The following is a 12,382-nucleotide window of genomic DNA, read 5'->3' as shown; positions in this document are numbered from 1 at the left end:
ATTACATCTTGGTTATTAAAATCATAATCTTGAATTCACATAACATCTATATTACAGAAACTGTACCAATTATTTTTCATTTTCTCCCAAAACACTGGAAGGTAGAAAGGTAGACTGCTTTTTCATTCACTCTTACTAAAATGATTTCAGGCAAAATCCCTTGACAACAAAAGGATATGTGGCATCAAAAATTTTTTTTGTTGCACTGGCACACAAAACAGAGCAAAGCCAAGCTTCCCTAGTCAATAGATATGGAGCTATAAAATAACAAGGAAAAAGGAAGTTTTCTAAAGATAGAAGAAAATGGGGGGGAAAGCCTCTAAAGCAAATAGTTACATTTAAGAAACCAGGAAGACAAATATAGCCCCACCCTTCCCTTCTTAGAACTTCCGTAGATCTTTGTATACTATTGTATACAAAGAGAGATTTGGGAGAGATGAGTAAGGTTTTCTAGTGTGGAAGCTTGACAAAAATGGGAGGAAAACTGAAAAGTAACCTGATTCATTCATTTGGATAAACTCTTTTATGCATAGTTTAATGGTGTTTATAAAAGTCTCTCCCATCAAGCGGAATGAAAGCACTATTAACATTTCAACTCTCCAATTTCTCTGCTCCTCTTCTATTTAGCTTTCACAAGATACTCTGCTATCTAACTTCAAATGAGGTACAGGATGGTTAGAAAAAGAGGTTAATAATTGCTGTGATGCAAAAATTCACAATACCCATCTCCCCACTTTAGTCATAAAAGCCTCCCTTTTCTAGTATAAGCTCCATTCTACCCCTCTACTTCAAATCAATATCAATTAGAAGAATCTAACAGTGGAAAAGTTATGAAGAACTACAAAACACAAAGCAAATATTATACATCACATTAAAACAAGAAGAAACAAAGAAAGAAGCTTTAAGAAAACTGATTTCTCTATTTATTCCTGGCCTAACAAATGAAATGAGAAAGTGTTATTTTTGTTGTTGTTGTTGTTGTTAAGTGCCATTGAGTCAGTTCCAACCCATAGCAACCCATATAGGGTTTATGAGGAGTGGTTGGTGAGCATGAACCACCAACCTTGTGGCTGAAACTAATTTTGCAGTCCAGCGCATTAATCCACAGAGCCACACCAGAACTGGATATGGCATGTTTTTAAAAAAATTTAACTAACAAATGTTTAAGCCTTCATGACACATAAAACTAGGCCTAGATGATTATCTTTTCTAGAGAGTTCCCCACAATCAAGTGAATTATAAGTAGAAGATACTGATTATAACTTTAAAGACACATTTTTAATAGTAACCTTTTACTGTTTTAGTATTCTTTGAAGAACCTGACATGTAACACTCTTTGGCTAAAATCTTGAATTTGAATTAGTATGTCCCTTCAAAAAATGTTTTTGCCCTTAGGTCTGGCTAAGAGAAGGTGGTAGAAGATACTGACAGAATTATATGATTCAGTTATGAATGTTTAACAGAGTTAGTTAACTGTAATTGTAAAAACCTTGAACTCTTATGTATACAAAATGAATCATCTCACTTCCATCAAAGATGAACAGCCAGGAGTGGAGTGTATCCACTGGACCTCTGAGATCCCGGCGCACAGAACCTCTTTGAGCCAGGAACAGAAAGCTGTGACAAAAGAGGAGCAGCGGAGGAGCAGCTCAGCAGAACTAAGAGCCAAAGCACAGACAGAGCAGTGGGCTTCCCAGCCCATGGAGCAAATAAAGCTGAATAACCTTGGGAAGGAGGCTTGCTGAGAGGGGTGCCTTCAAGCCTATAACTGGGGAAACTAGGTTTGCTGATGCATAGAGCTAGAGTCTGTGCCTTCAAGCCTAGGCTTATGGTGGAGTGATATGTCCTGTGTGCATTTATCAGCAGCCCTAAAAAAAGCTTTGTAACATTGGCTATGCAGAGAGAGGTCTGCCTGTGGGCACAACTAAGAGAGACTGTCCTATAACAACTGTGCCCTGAAAATTCTGACCCTGGAATGTAAGCTGCTAACTTCGCTAATAAACTTCATAACTACGAGCATGCTGCCCGATTTCTGAGTGGCCACTGCAATGAATTATTCAATCCAGTTGAATAGAGAGTGATGTGGGAAGAAGAATAATTGGTGTCACTTGAAGCATAAACACTGAATTTCCTGTAGACTTCTTACTTTCGGTTACAAAAGTTTCATGTTAAGCTTTGAAAGATGTTTCAAAAGGTCAAACTGAAAAGATTAAAGACAATCTATTTACTTTCATAACTGAACATCTCAAATTTCAAGGTTACTGATTTTTAAATATTAAATACCTACATAAATAATAATCAATTTTAAACATAAACTTTACTTATAAGCTTTAATGCAAATATTTTTAAATGCATACTTCAATTGCATTTACAAACTATATATATTATCAAAGAGTTATATTATAATCACACAAAAAACAATTTATCTTTACCTTTTAAAATGCAATGTTAATTAAACCTCTTAAAAAATTCAAATCTAAACCTCTTAAATGATTCTAATTCTAATAACAGGCATCTGAAAAAGAACAAAATCTCTACCTCGTGATATACTTTCTTGAGAGAGGCTAATTTAGATGAAGTAAATCTTGTAATAGTAGCAGTAGTAGTACCCAGAAATAGTTATAAAGTGTATGTATTCCAGTATCATTACATAATACCACCTTATAATGGTGGTTTATTTTATTTCTTCACCATTTCAGTGATTAAAATATCAAAATGTAGATGTATATAAAAAGATTGGCTTACTATTTTTTCCTACCAAAAATGTTTTTACTTAATTCCTCAACTACAAAGTTCAAGTTTCAGGGTTCTCAAGTCCCATGCTATTGGGTCATATTTAAAACGAAATCTGTTTTATTAAATTTTTTAACCATTTTGATACCTCAGATTCTTGCAACACAAAGCTTGGCCTGAAACAAGTATCATGGGCATCTCCTAAAACAAGATTGCTAGTTGATTTATGAATACATTAAAATTTTGGAAGTACTGCCTTAGGCCACTGAACCTTGTTATCATTCTAACAAATAGTCATTAAATTTCAAACTAATTTAATCCTATTAATGTTATATTTTTTCATTCCTTATTTGATCCTAACAATAAAATATGTCAGATAAAGCTATGATCTCTCTAAGGATATGCCAGACAGAGAATTATTTAAAATTCTTATCTGAAATTAACATATTATATGCACTTACGTAAAAATTGGTTAAAATTTTTTATGAAGATTGAATTGAATGAAATTTTAATACTCTGTATTCTATATTCTGATATTTTCTTCTGTTCTAACCTTTTTTTTCCACATCTGTTCTATTTTGGATTGGCATATATAAAGGTATGTAGTTTTTATACTATCTAATAAAGAACAAAATCCAAGGATCAAAAAGGGTCTTGGAGATATCCAGATAACCTCAAACAAGTCTCCACAATGTTTTGACATGTCTGGCAAAGATAAAGCCGTTGTTTTCTTAATTTTAGTCGCATAAAACAGACTTACTAAAGAAATAAAGAGATTTGGAGTACAAAATTATATTCTTTGTAAATATCAAGTTGCTAAGAGAATAGAAATTAATTCACTTATAAACTGAATATCTCAGAAAATAACCCTGTCGATTACTAAGCAGGAAGCATGTGGTGAAAACTTTGGCCAGAACCCATTTGGAACTAGAAATCCAGTCACTCTAGTTTTAGAATTAAGGGAAACCACCAGCTAACACATTCATATTGCAAAACTCAACCTGGTAATTACCTGAAGTTTTTACTACATGCTAAAAGGAGCTCTGGTAGCGTAGTGGTTACGAATCGGGCTGCGAACCTTAAGGTCAGCGGTTCGAAACTACCAGCCGCTCCGCGGGAGAAAGATGAGACTTTCTACTCCCGTAAGGATTTACACCCTCGGAAACCCTGTACAGGGTCGCTATGGGTCGGAACCGACTCAACGGCACTTAACAACAACATCCACAAACAAAGGAGCTCTGGTAGCGTAGTGGTTACGAATCGGGCTGTGAGCCGCAAGGTCACCAGTTCAAAACTACCAGTGGTTCCGCGGAAGAAAGATGAGGCGGTCTGCTCCCGTAAATATTTACAGCCTCAGAAACCCTGTGTAGGGTCGCTATGAGTCGGAACCGACTCCACGGCACTTAACAACAACAACATCCACAAACAAAAGAATAGAACTTTCTAGAATATAGAGGAAATCGAATGTGATAAATCACCAGAGCTGAACACATTCCCTTCTTCTTTTCTTAATAAGTTTTTATCCTACTAAAGGGCTTATCTGAGAAGAGCCAGTCAACCAAATTTATCTGCTCATATTAAGACCAAAATTCTAAATCTATACTTCTACATATCCTACCCTTTTATTTACTGCTGAGCTCCCCACCATCAAATTTGAATCTATTTTTACCTCAAATCTATGTATAGCATTCTGAAACTGTATTAGTCATACTATGTTTCAAATCATAAGTGCTCCAGCCCCTGCACTGATTAAGAACTAAAAGGAATAATAAACACTATACTAAAAAGGTCCGCTTAAGAAAGCACTGTTCCTCAATCTATTAAGGAGTGAACTTTTCTAAGACGTTTTAAAGATACTAACTTGCCTGTAACTTTCTATTTCTACTACAATTACCAAAGTAATATGAGAAAAATAAAAAGAACTGGCAATCTTCTATTAACTAATGTTCTAGCTGAGGTTACGTAACATGAGGGGACTTTGAAAAATTCAAGGAAAAGTTGAATTAAAAGACAATGGCATTTAACTGCTTTAAGCCACTTCATACTTCATTTTATTAAGTGAACAATGTTTACGAAATGGTCATGATACCCACTATATGTTCATGTAGAAAAACCAGAGTGAAAGAAAAAAAAAGAGCAAGAGTAACTGGGAAGTGTCACCAATAATGATTATTTTTCTAGTTGTCCAGTATATAAACCTTCTTACTATTTTCCACTGTTTGGGAGGGATACCTCCAAAATTTAATAATATCAGGGCTATGCTTGTCAAATATTTTCAAAATTACTTCAGCTCCACAATTACTATCATATCCATTAAGGTGTCTGGGAACCCACCTATCCCATGCAATTTAAGGTTCATAATATTTGTCTCTTCAAAGTCAGGGAATTTTATTATTTACTGTCTTATTTAAAAAAGATCTCTTCTTTCTTTCGTACTAAGACAGACAGAAAGATGACAGATTGCTACAGCTGTATGAATATATACTTAAAAAGACAATTGAGGAAAAATAGCTATCAGATAATTTCATAGTGCTCATTTAGTCCAAATTACTTAGGGCAGGACAAAACTACAGCAGCCTAAAGATTCCAGTAAATATATTCAGTCAGTATCGTTAGCCTCCTGTTGGAAAAGGAGCAGGAAAATATTTCATCCCCTAATTCATTCACTATATAGCTCCACACTCCTATAAAACAGCCAGCAGAGGATGAAGAACATCCACGCAGAGAATGAAGTACAAAAAAATAACAAGCCCTCTACCCAAATATCAAACTATAATTGTCTTTACTACTCACAAAATTAAACGACTTACCTGTATAACCAAAGATCTAGTCATTGTGGAATTATCTCTTTTCTTTATATCCTGGAGGAGTTGGAGCTATGATCTAGAATAAAGCTTAAGCAATCAAGGTTTCAGACTTTCAGCTTCAGCCATGGAGAATACTAGAAACTCCTAATTTCCTTTTTTATAAAACTTAAAAAAAAAAAAAAAAAAAAGAGAAGAATTAAATAAGAAAGTCAACTTATGCTAACTGATTCACTCATTCTATAATAAGAAACAGCATCAGGTAATAGAATATCTGTTCATAGTTACATCATTGATAAGTCTTGGTAACTTAGGGGTTCTAAGAAACTAGAATAAATTTTTTAGAAACAAAAAACAAATGAAATACACCATTCTTTATAATTGCTCAACATTAGTGTGAGTCAAAATGTGACTCTATTCTTTTTTAGAGTACAAGGCAACTTTTTTTAGGTGACCCTAAGATTGCCCAGGATAACATTTCTCATAACGAAATCTATAATCTCTTACACTGAACTCTACAGACCTTCCCAAAATTTGGACTTGTAAGTATGCAAAACTGGAGATTAAACAATAAAAACCATGTAGGCTATATGAGAAGGCTTCAAAATGTTTGTGGAGAAACTCCATTATGCTTTAATTTCAATTTTCTACAAACTTTTTTGAAGTCCCAGGTACATCAAAGAGTTAACTAAGTCTTCCACTGTTACTGAATAACCTTGATACTGTTGAGTCGGTTCTGACTCATAGCAACCTTGTATAAGGTTTCCAAGGAGTAGCTGATGGGTTTGAACCACCAACCTTATGGTGTGAAGTCCACAGAACCAAACCAGGAGTCCTGATGCTTAATAAAATGCTACAAGACTCAATTACAAATGGCAATTTCTATTATTCTTGGCATACAGATTATCTACAAGGTCAAAAGAAGATTTTTGTTTTGATACACAGCAACTTTAATTCACCTAAATGCATTTCCATTCTTGAGACAGTCTAGTTAACTACAGTTTTACTTTCTAAAAAGTATTGTGATGTACTTTTCAGATCATATACAATCTGGGTAACTGAATTATTATGAATGCCCATCTAGAAAAAAGGATTGCCAAAGAAAAGGCCGTAAAAACATTTATAATGGAATTTGTCACTTTATAATAAACGTAATAATAGTCTAAAAGTAATACTATTTTTTTGTAAAGGCTTATAATTTGAAGACTAATTCTATTATAACACTTTGTAAACTAAGAGTTACTGCCTGATAAAAATACATTTCTGTTTTACTCACTTAGAAGCGGAACAGATGCAACATCTCTTAAATATGTCTTGAAATTTTTTGCAAAAGCAAAAGGCAGGAAAATCATCTAATGCAATTATTTAATACTACATTCTAAAAAAAAAAAGGTCTCTTCTAATTAACATAGAGAGGGAGCAAGGTGAAAACTATAATCCTATAAAAAGAAAGCCTTGACTTAAAATTCCTACTTATAAAAAGACTACAACTGATACAGTTTATACCCAACTGAAGGCCTTTTACAGCAATCGAAAAACATTACATCCTGTGTGTGGTGATGGTCAAAGCAATCATTGAGGCAAATGGAGAATCTGTAAAATGTGTATCTGAGTTTAAACAAATACGCCCATTCTAACACTCTAGCAAGTTTTAGGCTGCCACAATATGACTTTATCTGGATAATTTGATTGCCCCTATAGGCACATCAACCATTTATTTACCAGGCATAAATACCTACAACTGATATTTTTGCAGAAGAATTAACACTTACAACTGAAACTACCAATATTAAGATACACAGGATTCTGCAGGTGTTTTTTAAAAGTATGATATACTAAAGAAAGAAACACTAATCAATACTTCTATCTAAAGCCCATTTGGCCTTAATTAAGGTTGTAATTTTTTTCTTACCTTTTTATAAGTGTTTCACCTAGTATTTGATTCCCAAGCGTCTGCGTTTATCTGTCATCATTGTTAATGTCCATGTTACATTGATACCTCAGTTATCAATTATTTATATGGTTGTACGGGCACAACTTGGTATCTGTGAAGGAAACCACAATATAGTCACTATGAATGTGTTACTGTTTCCAAATTTGTGTTTAAAAGAGATAATACTTGAACAGTATACTTCATTTTCTAATTTCATATATAATTCCTTAAATTTAGTTATAAAATACATACTATCTCCAGACTAAATGATTTACTAACACACTTACAAACTCTCCTGAGAGCAAAGTGTACCTACACACCATTTTTTAAAAGTTAATTATAAATTATAATTCTTACAATTTTGTTGTTGTTGTTAAGACTTCCTTAAATCTTACTTTTCTGACTACCAATGTAGATGTTGTTGTTGTTGTTAGGTGCCGTCGAGTCGGTTCCGACCCATAGCGACCCTGTACAGGGTTTCTGAGGGTGTAAATCCTTACGGGAGTAGAAAGCCTTATCTTTCTCCCGCGGCTGGTAGTTTCAAACCGCTGACCTTAAGGTTCGCAGCCCGATTCGTAACGACTATGCTACCAGAGCTCCATGTAGATATATACCTCAAAATCCAGAAGTCCATAATTGTTGAGATGTTAAAATACGGAAAGTACTTTCTTTGTGCTTAACAATATCAGGAAATAAATTTATAATGCTTAAAAATGTAGTACAAAAAACTACTTTCTCTCAAATGTGACTTTTAAACATTCAATATCTTTTCTTTCATCTTTTTGCTTTGGTTAGATTATATCCCACTCTAGAACTAATTTGTCATAAAGTACTCTAGAAATTGCAGTACAACATATTTCTTTATACTTGTAAGGAATGGACAATTTACTATGTGAACAAGTGTCTAAAACTCTTACACAGACTGGCCTATAGAGGGTATTATGCAATATGTTGCTTTGCTGTGAAGAGTAGGCTTATAAAAGAACCAACCCCAGAGAGGTGGGAGGAGTGGACTTCACCACCATAAAAAAAGAGCTAGAAGTAGAGTACATCCTTGGGAATAGAGTCTCTGTACTGGAAACTTCCTAGACACGGGAGACTGAGCTTCAATACTGAAGAAGACACAAGACAGCATAAGACTTCACAAGTAGAGAAAACTACCAGGCCAGCACAAAAGGTCTGTAGTGGGTTCACTGACCCACAGACTAAGAGAGTTTTCAGGAAGCTTGTTGGTTAAGTGGGGTATATGCGGGCACTTGATGGGAGAGCCAAAAAAGGTAGAAAACTTGCCAAACTGGATGTCAACTGCAGAGGCCAAAACATGGCCTCCCTGTGAAAACAACCTGGAAACAGCTAAAAGCTGATCTTGGTTGGAAGCTGTCCTAACTGAAGAGTTGTATCCTAAATTGTCCCTGTAACTTGCAGATTGATCCTGATCCTGAATTGTTCCCTGGTAAGAGTCCTGCTGCTAACCTGAAGGTCAGTAATTTGAAAGTACCAGTTGTTCCGTGGGAGAAAAGATGAGACTTTCTGCTCCAGTGAAGATGTATAGCCTTAGAAACCCTATGCAGAGTCACTGTGAGTCAGAACCAACTCCATCGCATACCACCACCACCATCACACTTCCCTACTGGATTCCTGGTGTGGTGCTGGAGGATCAGCAATGGACCGTGAACCACAAGGTCAGCAGTTCAAACCCACCAGCTGCTCCTTGAAAATCCTATACAGGATCACTATCAGTCAGAACCGACTCGACAGCACTTAACATCACTTCCCTAATAAAACCCATAATAAGTACAGTCTGAGTTCTGTGTGGCCAGTGTAAAGAATTCTTGAATCCAGCAGGGAAGTAAAAACTACTGTGAGAGGAATGGCTGGTGTCAGAATTGGTAAAAAGGTTGGAAAGTGGAGGTGTGTCTGATCTTCACCTCATGAAAACAGATTTGGGCTTCTGCTTGTTCTTGTCCTCCCTCCTTGTGAAGTTTGAAGACTTCTGATGCTACTACATTTCAAAAATGGAACAGTAAAATAAATGTGATTTTAAATAAATGACAGAATCAATCAAGATGTAACTTTAAAACATTCCTAAGAAGATAGCTTCTTAAAACTTAAGAACATGGACTTAGTGATTGGGTGGCCACTGAGAAACACATCCATGTAATGATGAAAAGCATTTAATTATTTCAACCAATTTATCGGTGGAAAAAAATGAGCTATCAAAGAATGTCTGTTCATACTCAGTGTAACAATGATTGGTACTGTAAAATTATTCACAATGGTATGCACTCAAAATTTCTATATAGCAAAAAAAGAGTAAAAATCTACACTAACTTCATACCAGTTTGTGAATAAAACTTGTACAAGAGTTGTCAACCTGCTTGATCTTCTCAGGATTAACACTCCAAACCACTGCCCTCAGATAATCTTTTAAACCTTATACCAAAAATATCCTGTGATATTTTTCTTTAGTTTAGTTAGTGAAGAATGTGCTCAATACATTCTGCTTTTTCCACTAACTATCTCTATGGGGTCAAACTGACAGGATCAACTTGAAAGAACTGATAAAAAACTTAAGGGGCATAGAGTTTATGTTAATGGGGGAAGGAACACTTCAGAAAAGGAGGGTGAGAATGGTTGTACAACTTGAAGAATATTATCAATGTTACTAAACTGTACATGTAAGGAGCTCTGGTAGCAAGTGATTACGAAATGGGCTGCTAACCTCAAGGTCAGGAGTTCGAAACTACCAGAGGTTCCGTGGGAGAAAGATGAGGCGTTCTGCTCCCATAAAGATATGCAGCCTCAGAAACCCTGTGCAGGGTCACTATGAGTCCGAACCGACTCCACAGTACTTAACAACAACAAACTGTACATGTAGAAATTGCTGACATCAACAGAACCAAAAATATCAAATAATACTTTAAAAAATAGAGTTTTAAAAGAAACTGATATTTATCCTTCAATACTTAATTTTCCATTTATTTTTCCCAAAAATTTAAATAAGACTTTAAGTACTGTCATTACAAATTTATCACAGATCTATGTATTCCTAAATTTAAAAGTTGCCATGACTGCTCTAATAGCAAGAAAGTTAAAACTACCCAAAACTCTTATACGTTATAGTCTCTAGTGTGTTAGTGTGTTATTTCGCCTGCTATGCATTTCAAACGTAAGTATTTTGAAAAAAAAAAAAAAAACTACATATTTTTTGGAGCAGATAAACTTCTTTTAATTATGACAAGCTACAATATTTATTTTATCAAAATATTTACTATATTTCAAGCTATACTAACTTATTTCCAGAAGTATAAAAAAATAGCTGCTTTATCTAGAAAAGTACACAAAATAAACCATTTATATTCTGTTCCTAAAGCTTTATTTAGTCCTTGCTACAGAGCATTGCTTGTTTTCATGTACTAATAAAATTCATTGACTATTCAACCATTCCAAAAGCAACCCAAAAATCTATCTTCACTGAGAGAATTGCGTTTCCTACCACTCTCGCAGTCTAACATTAGTACTACTATTTTAAATAGATTACAGAAGCTCAAGCTTCGTGGTACATGTGAAATAAATTCTAAAGGCTACCCCCCCGACACACACAAATCACCCTAGAATGCTATCATTTCTAGTGATACAGTAAAGCTTTAAGCAACATACTTACTATATAAAACTGTTAAGTCTAAGCTTAATGAAACATAATTTTTTTTTTAATAAAAACAGCTTTTAAGAGCTTGCAAAATAGTCAAAATAAAGGTTATGCTGTAGAAGACTCATATTTGGTACCTACTAGATGTCTGCACGATAATGTGTCTTTTAGTAATTTAAAAAGAAACAGATATTCAAAGTTAGTTTTAAAAATACTAAAATACAGTAAATGACAGTAATATCATTCCTAGACAATTACATTTATCACAGTTACTTGCTATGAAGAATTCAAGCAGATTTTTATTTAATATAAAGTATAATTAAGGATATATACAATTTTCCTTATTCCCTAAATTGTGGTTTAGCATCTTGGGTATCTTATATAGATTTTAGAGATAAGCCTATTTACATAGTTAACAGAAACAATAGAAAAGACATCTGATTTGGTGTGAGATAATAACAGTATGATTCCCTACCATGAATAATTAACTGACCATTAGCAAGTCACTTTGCCTATTTAAGCTTTAGTTCATTTTACCTATAAAATGGGGGACAAAATATCTGCCTAAGAGTTTTCGTGTGGCACTGGACTTTTAACAAGGTCCGCAGTTCAATACCAACAGTTGAACCTTGAAAACCCTACAGAGGGTCACTATAAATCAGAACTGACTCGACAGCACTTAAACGAACAAATCTGTGGTGGAAGAAGTACAGCCAGAATGTTCCTTAGAAGCCAAGATGGCCAGACTCATCTCTCATACTTTGGACATATCATCAGGAGGGACCAGTTCCTGGAGAAGGACATCATGTTTGGTAAAGTGGAGTGTCAGTGAAAAAGTACAAGACCCCCCAACAAAATGGATTGGCACAGTGGCAGCAGCAAGGAGCCTAAGCGTAGCAACAATTGTGCGGCTGGCCCAGGACTGGACAGTGTTTTGTTCTGTTGCACATAAGGTACCTAATAATTACAACAAGTAGGAGGAAGAGTTGGTATAAGAATCATTAAAACACACCAGCCTGGAGTGACTAGAAGAACAGAAGATACTTCTTGAAAGAAAGACCAACAGGAAAAATACAAAACAATAACGGTAGTCTGACTGATTACTACAAGAACAAATAAATTGCTCGCCCAGAAGACATCAAGGCAAGTGGTCGGGTCCCCTCTGAGTAAACCCCCTTCCAAGACTAAGACTCAATGAGAATACACGCTCTGACTGGTGACCACGTTCATCACCGATAAGGGGAAGTGAGGGAAAAACAGCAA

This window comes from Chrysochloris asiatica, unplaced genomic scaffold (assembly GCF_000296735.1).
Source record: "Chrysochloris asiatica unplaced genomic scaffold, ChrAsi1.0 scaffold00002, whole genome shotgun sequence".
In the NCBI taxonomy this organism is placed as follows: domain Eukaryota; kingdom Metazoa; phylum Chordata; class Mammalia; order Afrosoricida; family Chrysochloridae; genus Chrysochloris; species Chrysochloris asiatica.
The sequence above is the reverse complement of the archived record's forward strand: the minus strand, read 5'-3'. Positions refer to the sequence as shown.